Here is a 10,539-nt window from a genome sequence, read left to right on the forward strand (position 1 = left end):
AAATCGCTGTTCATTTTAGCGATTTCTATTGAAATCGCTTCACAACATCATATATATAATTAAATCGTTGTCACATGAATCACTACCATCAATACATATCCGTTAAATTGTTTCTTTCATTGGCATGGTAAATGACAACTCGATGCATACTATAAGCAAATAACAAATCATTGTTGCTTTTATACTGTGATTCATTCAATCGTTTCTTTGACTTGCTTAATTAATTTGTATTTGTTGTTATATGCATCTTGAGTAAATCGTAGTAAACGTATGCATTGGCTAACGCAAATTGATATCTTGCTTATGACAGTGGTGAGCTTATCATCTGGTTGCAGTGAAGATGAGGTATCTCAATCAGTGAAAAATTATGGAGAAGTGAACATTTGTACTAATGACGCACCCGAAGAAGTGAACATGTACACTAATGATGCACATGATAAGAAGGGTGCATACATTGAATTCACTTTTGACTTGAATCTTTCAGCAGAAGAAATGCAATTTGATAATAAGGTAGACGATCATGATAGTATACTTGATAAAGGTGCAGGCATTGAGAATGTATATGATAGTACAATGATTATGCCTTAAAACTTGGATTCAGTGTTAGAAGGTGTTCTTGGTCAAAAAAATGCACAGGATGTTGTGGTGAGAAAGACATATGTTTGTTTTAAGAAAGGTTGGAAGAAGTCAAGTAAAAATCCAACAAGAAACAAACCGGATTAAAGATGTGGTTGTCCAGTGAGAATGGTGATAAGAAGACTTCTGAATGGAAAATATGTACCTCGTACTTTAATCAGTGATCATAACCATGAATTAGCAGCTTCACATATAAGTCCTATGTTAAGGTCACATAGTAAAGTAACTGAAGCGCATACTGCAATTATTGAAATAACTGATAGTGCCGACATTGCACCAAGGAAAACATACAATTTGTGCGTGCATATAGATTGTGGTCGCGAGAATGTTTCATTCACACCTATGGATCTAAGAAACCATTTAATAAGGAAGATGACAGATAACATGAAGAAATAAGAAATATGTTCCTTAGTTGATTACTTACAGAAGAAATCAAGCAATGACCCAGGTTTCTTTAGTGCAATGCAACTGGATGAAAATAGATATGTTGTGAATATGTTTGGGCAGATTCAAAGTCAAGAGTAGATTATGAATGCTTCAATGATGTACTTGTTTTTTATACGACAGTGAAGATTAATATTAAATAGTGGTCATTTGCGTAGTTTGTCGGAGTGAACCATCACTCACAGAGTTGCATATTAGGTGGCACTTTTTGAAAGTGTTATAGGATCGAGGCAACGAGCACTAGAGGAGGGGTGAATAGTGCTTGTAAATAACGTCTTTGGAATTTTGCCTATTTTGAGATACACAAAGCAATCACACAAAGAACACAAGAATTTATCCTAGTTTGGTCTTTCCCGACCTACATCCAGTCCCCAAGCAAAACTAGTTTGAGATTTTCACTATCAACCTTGTTTAACTACAAGATCATACACAGACCAAATCTGGTTCCACTTTCAGTAACAAACCTACTGAAAGCAAACAACTCCTTTAAGCCAAGGAGTCCTTTCCTTTTAAAGAAAAATGAAATAAGTAACAACTTACAAACAACCTATGAGCCTTTCTTATAAATGCAAATGAGATGCAATTGGCTTTTGAGGTTGTTGAAATACTCAACTCACGAATTCACTATCTCTCAAAGGAATTTGAGTGAAAAACTAAAGTGAAAAATATCATGTGAGTGAGAAAATGAATATGAATGAAAAGCGAAGAGTAATTCAATGTAATTCGATTGGATTACATTGCTTTTTGAGTGTGGAATGCACTCATATTTATAGTTGAAAGATTCCATACGTTGAGGTTATGAAAGGGTGTCAAAACTGTCCATTTTGAACGATCAAAACGTTTGAAAAATGAAAAGACACGGCTTTTAAAAGTTTCAGAAAAAACAACAAAATTAGTCGACTGGAACAGTAGTTAGTCGACTGATAATTAACTATTAGTAGACTGACAGTTATCGTCGGTCGACTAATGTGTTTATCAAGCCGTTTAAAATTCTGAAGTTTTGAAACTTAGTTGACTAGAGAAAAAATTAGTCGACTGATAATATCATCAGTAGACTGAAAAATCTTTAAGTCGACTGCTGCTAATTTTTTCTGAAAATACATGTTCTGTCTGGTCGACTGATAAAACCTTTGGTCGACTAATTTGACAAAATGACATTTTGCTTAGAAAATTTGGCGTGAAAGGATTAGTCGGTTGGTGAGTCTATTGGTCGACTTATAAACATGAAAAATTAAATAAAGAGTTTTCTAAAAAGATTTTTATGAAGGGTTCTTTTAGAAAAGTATTTCTAAAGACTTTTTAGGTAAAATGCACTCGAAATATGCACTCTAAGTAAGGCTCTTACAAGAATCTAAGACTTTTAATGATTTTTACATTTGCACGCTAGTCTTCAAAGATTCTTCATCGAATTCTTCAATTCTTGTCGTTTTTCTTCAATGCCTTAGCTGAAATGCAGTTGATTCACTTGTTCATCATAAAAACCTTGTACTTGAAGTATCATGTACGGCTTCATTGTCGTAACAATCTCTCCCTTTGTGATGATGACAAACTAATCAAAGATGGAGCATTTAGATGCATAGATGGAGATTTTACTGTCCCTATCAATATGCTGCAAAACATAAGAAGTTAGCACAATCAAAGCATATATATCACATATTGATTATTTTGCATTTCCATCATTACTTCATGCATTTCTAAAACTTTTTCAAGAATGCAATTTTCAATGCCTTTCACATAATGCAATTTTCAATGTTTTCACATGATGCAATTTTCATGTCATGATGCAATATGCAATTTCCATGTGGCATGTTCTTTTTCTCCAATAATTTTCATCCATGTGTTTCCATCCATGTGTCTTTTTCTCATAATTTCTCATGCAAGTTCTATCTTTTTCTCCCCCTTTGTCATAATAAAAAAGAGTAAGTGCAGATATAGCATAAGAAAAAACTGCAAATTCAAGTTCAAAATATTACAACCCAGAAAGTATCAAAGTTCAGTAATGATAGTAAACAAAGTTCAAGAGAAGTGTTGCTTGATCATCTCCTTGAGTTCAACAATATCTTTCTGAATTGAAGAAAGTTGTTGAGTCACATCTTCACGAAAAGTGTGTTGATACAGCTCCAAAGCTTCCATTCTCTGCAAAATTTCATTATTGTCTTGACTAGTAGAGAATTTCTTTCGTTTTGCTTGAGATGAAGGTGTCACAGGAGATGGTGAGGGTTCAGAGGGAGATGGTTCAAATGGTTCAGTTTGATCAAAGTTTAAAGGAGGCAGATATTTGATTTTCATACGTTTAAAAATAGTTTGATTAAAAAACTCCTTTTGTTCAATATATTTTTCATTGGTTAGGGGTACTTTGAAATATCTGAAAATACGAGTAAGAAGACATTCATACACAAGAAAAGGTTTTTGTTTCCACAAAGTAGTAAAATACACGTTGGCCCAATTTACCCAAATATTTCCAAATAAGATGTAAAGAGTCGTAGAGAGATATGTGGAGTAGTAATCAAAAGATCCAGTTTTAGGTATAACATTATGGGCAAGAATTCATCCAGCAATGCGAGCGCGAGTTTGAAGATTGGTATTTTCGAAAGGAGGACAATGAGGTGCACCGGGAAGAAGAATTTGTTCAAAAATTCTTCCATCATTAAGTTCAATAGTATTGAAAAGAGTTTCTGAAGGTGGAATATTTAAGATCTGTCCAAGAAGTTTAGAATCAAACTCAAGTTCAACATCGCGAACAAGAGATGAAAGAAATTCAGTTCCATGATCAATTTGTAAATTTGTGTAAAACAAATAGATCAACAAAGGATAATGAAGAGGGTCTGCACCAGCGTCAAAAAGGTGTGAAATGCCTCTAAATAATTCTCTGATTTTATAACGAGAAAATAGGTGAAACAGAATATTTCAGCCTGGTAAAATAGGAAGTGCAGAAATCGATCCAAAAGTATCATATAAAAGAGGATTTCTGAGTAGTCTGAGAGAAAATCCATGATGTGCTTGTGGTGTAGATGGATGGGTACCTTGTGCGGAGGCTGTTTTCTGATGACGCATGATTGTTAAGAATGAAACAAATCCACCTATCAAAGAGAATCGATGTTGCATGGAGTGGTTGATCAATAAAGTCGTTGAGAGGAACAAATAGAGACGCTATTGATGTCGGCTTCCAAATGCTTTAAAAATGACGTCCGATGGGAGGAAGATATCGTCTGGCGTCGTGGAGGATAACCAATGCAACTGAAACACTTTGTGCAATGCGGACAATGTGCCTTCTACGATCAAGGTTTCTGTTAGTGGCCAAAACAATCGGTAGTAACAACCCATCGAAAAGGGATGTCGAGTTTCCACGGATTTTAGGCAAAAGGGAAGAGGCGATAAAGGGTTCGACGAACAAGAGGTGACGCGGTGGATGACGGTAGGTGAGAAGATGTTGTTGCAAGTGTCGCAAACGTCGTTGGCTGAAGAGGCACCCTGTCACGGCAAGAGGATTCCGGCGAGGAGGAGTTCATCTGGCACTCCTAGGGGTTTTCAGAAGAGACAAAGAGAGAGAGAGAGAGAGAGAGAGAGAGAGAGAGAGAGAGAGAGAGAGGGTTTCGTTTATGGAAAGGGGAAAACATATGGGCATAAAAATGAAACGATGCGTTAAAAAAGAACAAAAACGAAGGGGTATCAGGTTTCTTCAGTAAAACTTTTTAAAACATCAGTCGACTAGAAGTTTATCGGTCGACTAAAAAGGTGCATTTTTGAGATTTTTTTCAAAAACACTATTTTTAAAAACAAATTTTATAAATCTAAAAATGAGCAAATGCCTACTTCTCTCCTAATTCTCATAAAATCTTCATTTTTAAGTGGTTTAGTGAGGATATCGGCATGTTGTTCATTAGTGGATATAAAATTTAACGAAATTTCTCCTTTTAACACATGATCTCGTAAGAAATGATGTCTAACTTCAATATGCTTAGTTCTTGAGTGCTGAACAGGATTTTTCGAAAGATTTATAGCACTAGTGTTATCACAATAAATAGTTGTTGTGGAGTAATTCAAACCAAAATCTTTTAAGGTCTGTTTCACCCATAGTACTTGAGAACGCGCTAAACTAGCCGCTATATATTCTGCTTCAGTTGTTGAGAGTGACACTGAATTTTGCTTTTTACTAAACCAAGAGACTAAGGAATTTCCTAAGAAATAACAAGTTCCGCTAGTACTCTTGCGATCAGATTTACTTTTTGCAAAATCTGCATCACTATATGAAACTAAATCAAAGGAAGATGATTTTGGGTAAATCAAACCAAAATCTGAAGTATCTTTCAAGTAACGAAGAATTTGTTTTACTGCAGTTAAATGAGATTCCTTTGAATTAGATTGAAATCTAGCACACATACAAACATTAAACATTATATCAGGTCGACTAGCAGTTAAGTATAATAGAGATCCAATCATACCTCTGTAGAGCTTAGTATCTACATTTTTACCATTTTCATCTTTATCAAGAGAAGCAGTTGTGCTCATAGGATTTCTTTTTTATTTCAATGAGTCCAACCCAAATCTCTTGAGAAGTTCTTTTGTATACTTAGCCTGGTTGATGAAGATTCCTTCTTCAGTTTGCTTTATTTAAAGTCCAAGGAAGTAGTTTAATTCGCCCATCAAGCTCATTTCAAACTCTTTCAGCATAGCTTTAGCAAATTCTTTACAAAGAGAATCATTAGTAGAACCAAATATTATGTCATCAAAATAAATTTGCATAATAAGAATATATGAATTAAGATTTTTAATAAATAAAGTGGAGTCTACCGACCAATGAAAAAACCAGATTGTTCTAGAAAATTTCGTAGTCTTTCATACCACGCTCTTGGTGCTTGTTTAAGTCCGTACAAAGCTCTTTTTAATTTATAGACTTTTTCTGGATATTTCTCACTTTCAAAGCTTGGAGGTTGCTCTACATAAACTTCTTCATTGATGTGTCTATTTACGAATGCACTCTTAACATCAATTTGATATAACTTAAAATTCATGAAACTAGCAAAAGCAAACATCATTCGAATTGACTCCAATCGAGCCACGGGTGCATAGGTTTCATCAAAATCTACGTCTTCTTATTGATTATAGCCTTGTGCTACTAGTCTTGCTTTGTTTCGAATGACTTCGCCATTTTCGTCCAGCTTATTTCGGAAGACCCATCTTGTTTCGATTACTGGATGATCATTTGGTCTATCAACTAGATCTCATACATTATTCCTAGTAAATTGGTTAAGTTCTTCAGACATGGCCAAAAGCCAAAATTCATCATCACTGGCTCCATTGATATTCTTTGGTTTTATTTTAGATATGAAAGCAATATTTGTAATATATTGCAATTGCCTTCTAGTTTGGACACCATTCTTTATTTCACCAATAACTTGTTCATGTGGATGATTGGGAACTTCTTTCCAAACCGGTTGAAGAGGAACATTTTCTTGAGAAGTACTCTCTATCAAAGGTTCTTCTTGAAGTATGACTTCTTCTCCTTCGCTTAGAGGTATAACCTGCTCACAATTCTCATTAAATGTAACATGTAAAGATTCTTCAATGCAAGATGTTCTTTTATTAAAAACACGATAAGCTTTAATTCTAGAAGAATGTCCAAGAAATATTGATTCATCTGATTTTGAATCAAACTTATCAAGATTATCTTTGGTATTTAACAAGAAGCATTTACTACCAAAAATTTTGAAATATGAGATCTTTGGTATACGATCATAATACAATTCAAAACATGTTTTATGTAAGATTGGTCGAATAAGAACACAGTTTAAAATATAACATGCTGTATTTATTGCTTCAGCCCAAAAGTATTTAGGTAAATTTTTATCTTAAAGCATGGTTCTAGCACATTCTTGTAAAGTTTTATTCTTTCTTTCAACAACTCCATTTTGTGGAGCCGCTCTAGGAAAAGCAAAGTTGTGAGATATACCATGTAAATCACAATACTTTAGAAAAGGTTCATTTTTAAATTCACCACCATGATCACTACGAATTTTAATTATGGATGTAGATTTTTCATTTGTAATTCTTCTACAAAGTTTGGAAAATTCAGAAAAAGCATCATTTTTGCTTTTTAGAAAAATTGCCCATGTAAATCGAGAATAATCATCTACTATAACAAAAGCATACTTTCTACCATTCAAACTTTGAATTCTAGATGGTCCAAATAGATCTAAATGTAAAAGTTCAAGTGGACGTTTTGTTGAAACTATATCTTTTGCTTTAAAAGAACTCTTGATTTGTTTACCCATTTGGCAAGCATCACATAAGTGATCCTTCTTATATGGTATTCTAGGTAGGCCTCTAACAAAATCATTCTTGGATAACTTGGAAATAATTTTAAAGTTAACATGTCCAAGTCTCTTGTGCCATAACCATTGAATTTCATTTGAAACAATAAGACATTTTTCATTAAAAGTGGGTAACTCATCTAGATAAAGTTCATACACATTGTTCTTTCTTTTACCTTTAAAAATAATCTTTTTAGATTGAAAATCAGAAATTAAGCATAAATCATGTTCAAAAGAAATAAGAAAACCTTTATCACATAATTGACTAATGGATAATAAATTATGTATTAAACCATCTACTAAAAGAACATTTTCTATCAAGGGAAATTTTGGATTACCAATGTTACCGGTACCGATTACTTTTGCCTTGTTATTGTCACCAAAGGTGACGTTCCTCCATCCTTACTTTGAAGGGTGGAAAATAACTCCAGCCTTCCAGTCATATGTTTGGGACAACCGTTGTCCAATATCCATTTGATCCTTATTTTGTGTACATATAACAAAATTAAAAGACAAAACATTTGACCCCTTTCTATTTTTGGGTCTATGGGAGTTAGTCTTAGGAACCCATATCCATTTGGATTTTGGTTTCCTTTGATAATAAATATTCTTTCTATAAAAAGATTTAGCATTTCTAGAGTAATCATGTCTAGTCTTATAAGCATTATAAGTTCCATGATTAGATGCATTTCTATTATAACTAGAAAATTTAGTCCTTTGAACAAATGGTTGAGAATATTGTCTTTGATTCTTCACCACATAGTTTGGTCTATTTTGAGTATCAAAGAAGCTATAACCCAATCCAGTTTTATTAACCGAGCATCTTTGAGAACCAAGAAGTCTTTCTAGATTCTCTTGTTCATTTGTGAATTTGGTCACTATATAAAGAAGATCATTTGATTTTTCTTTTAGACTAGTTATTTCTTTTTGTAAGAGATTGGTTCTAATTCCAATTTCTTTTATCTCAAATGTTTGACAAGAGTTTTCCTTCTTGAGATCTTCTATCTCTTGAAGTAACACTTTGTTGTGAGAGTCAAGAGTTGAATTTACAGTTTTTAACTCTTTGTTTTTAGAACTTAGACTCTTAAATTTAGCATATAAATCATTAAGTGCTTCTAATAAATCAGCATACTCAAATTGACTTACCGAGTCTTTTTGTGCTACAAAGCACATGTTGGCGACTTCTTCATTTGATTCTTCATCGAAAGAGGAGTCACTATCATCCCAACATGCTTGAAATGCCTTTTTCTTCTTGAATTGGTCATTGGTCTTGATTTTGAGAAGAGGACAATCTTTCTTGATGTGTCCTGCCTTTTTGCAGTTAAAGCACTTGACTTCATTTGGATTGGAAGAATTCGCTTTCTTTACCTTTATTTGAAATCTTCCCTTTTTGATGAATCTTTCGAATTTCCTTATAATGAGGGCAATATCTTCATCTTTATCTTCTTCTGAATTTTCAGAGTCAAAAGTAGCCTTAAAAGCAAGAGATTTCTTCTTGGGTTCTTCTTCTTGTCTGCCTTGAAGTTGGACTTCATATGCCATTAAGTTACCAACCAAATCTTCAAGAGTGAGAGTGTTTAAATCATTTGCTTCCTCTATAGCTGTGGTTTTTCTCTCCCATTCAGGAGTTAAACACCTTAGGATTTTTCTGACTAAATCCACTTGTGAATATTCTTTTCCAAGGGATTTTAGAGTGTTAGTAATATCAGTCATTCTAGTTACCATGTTCGATATAGATTCATTTTGTTTCATTTTAAATAATTCAAATTTATGAACTAAATAAGCAATTTTAGATTCATTTACCTTTGACGTACCTTCGTGAGTCACGAGAAGAGTATGCCAGATTTTACATGTTGTAGAGCATTGACAGATGCGATTGAACTCTACCTTGTCAACGGCACAATACAATGCATTCATAGCTTTGGCATTAAGTGAAGCAGTCTTCTTTTCTTCATCGGTCCATTGACTGAAATCAGTTGATGGCATTTGGTACTTTTCTGAAACAACTCTCCAAATTTCGAGATCCATGGATTGTAAGAATATTGTCATTCTCACTTTCTAGTATCCATAGTTTGTTCCGTTGAAGAGAGGAAGACGAACAAAGGAGCATCATTCTTTGTGCTGAGATGATGTTGTTGGCATGCTAGATAATGGTAAGATCAAAATATAGCTAACCTGCTCTGATACCAAATGAAAGTATTATAGAATCGAGACAACGAGCACTAGAGGGGGGGTGAATAGTGCTTGTAAATAGCGTCTTTGGAATTTTGACAGATTTTGAGATACACAAATCAATCACACAAAGAACATAGAATTTGCCCCCCCCCCCTCACATGAATCCTAGCTACGCCCCTGGGGTTATCATTTGTGATTGAGCATCCATGGACTCTAAATATGCTTTTGAAGTATTGGATCGAACATACTGTGACATCTTGGAATGTAATCAACCTTTTGGAGGAACTGTAGTTTTTCCGGGAGGGGATTTTAGACAAGTGTTGCATGTTATTCCAAAAGCTTCTAGAGGTGGCATAATTGAACTCTTAAATCAAAGGTTTGGTCTTTTTTGCATGTTTTAAAGTTAACACAGAATATGAGAGCGTTTGCATATACAAGGTATGCTAGATATGTCTTAGGCATAGAAAATGGACTAGCCTCCACAGTGGATGAAACTTTGGTTCAACATCTTAGGAAATTATTAATATTGATGAAGAAGATGATATAGTCAAAGATTATGTAAACTAATTAAGTTTGTTAACAAAGACATTAAAAGTAATAATAACAACCATCAATGGTTAATTGATTGAGACATTTTGGCTACTGCAAATGACAATGCTGATTTAATAAACAACTAATTACCATCACAATTTGACAATGAAGATGTAGTTTACTATAGATTTGATAGTGCAGGTGAAGAGTCTCACAATTTCTACCCAGAAGAGTTTTTGTATACTTTATCACTTTCTGGTTTTCCACCACATAAATTGGTATTGAAGAGAAGTTGACTGATTATATTATTAAGGATTTTAATTAAAAGGATAGTTTATGTAATGAAACAAGATTAGTGTGACAAAACTTTAGACCAAATGTAATCCCAACTATCATTATGACTGGACCAAAGAGAGGTGAACATGTTTTTATTTATAGAATT

Source organism: Nuphar pumila, chromosome 16, assembly GCF_984573655.1.
Source record: "Nuphar pumila chromosome 16, dmNupPumi1.hap1.1, whole genome shotgun sequence".
NCBI lineage: Eukaryota > Viridiplantae > Streptophyta > Magnoliopsida > Nymphaeales > Nymphaeaceae > Nuphar > Nuphar pumila.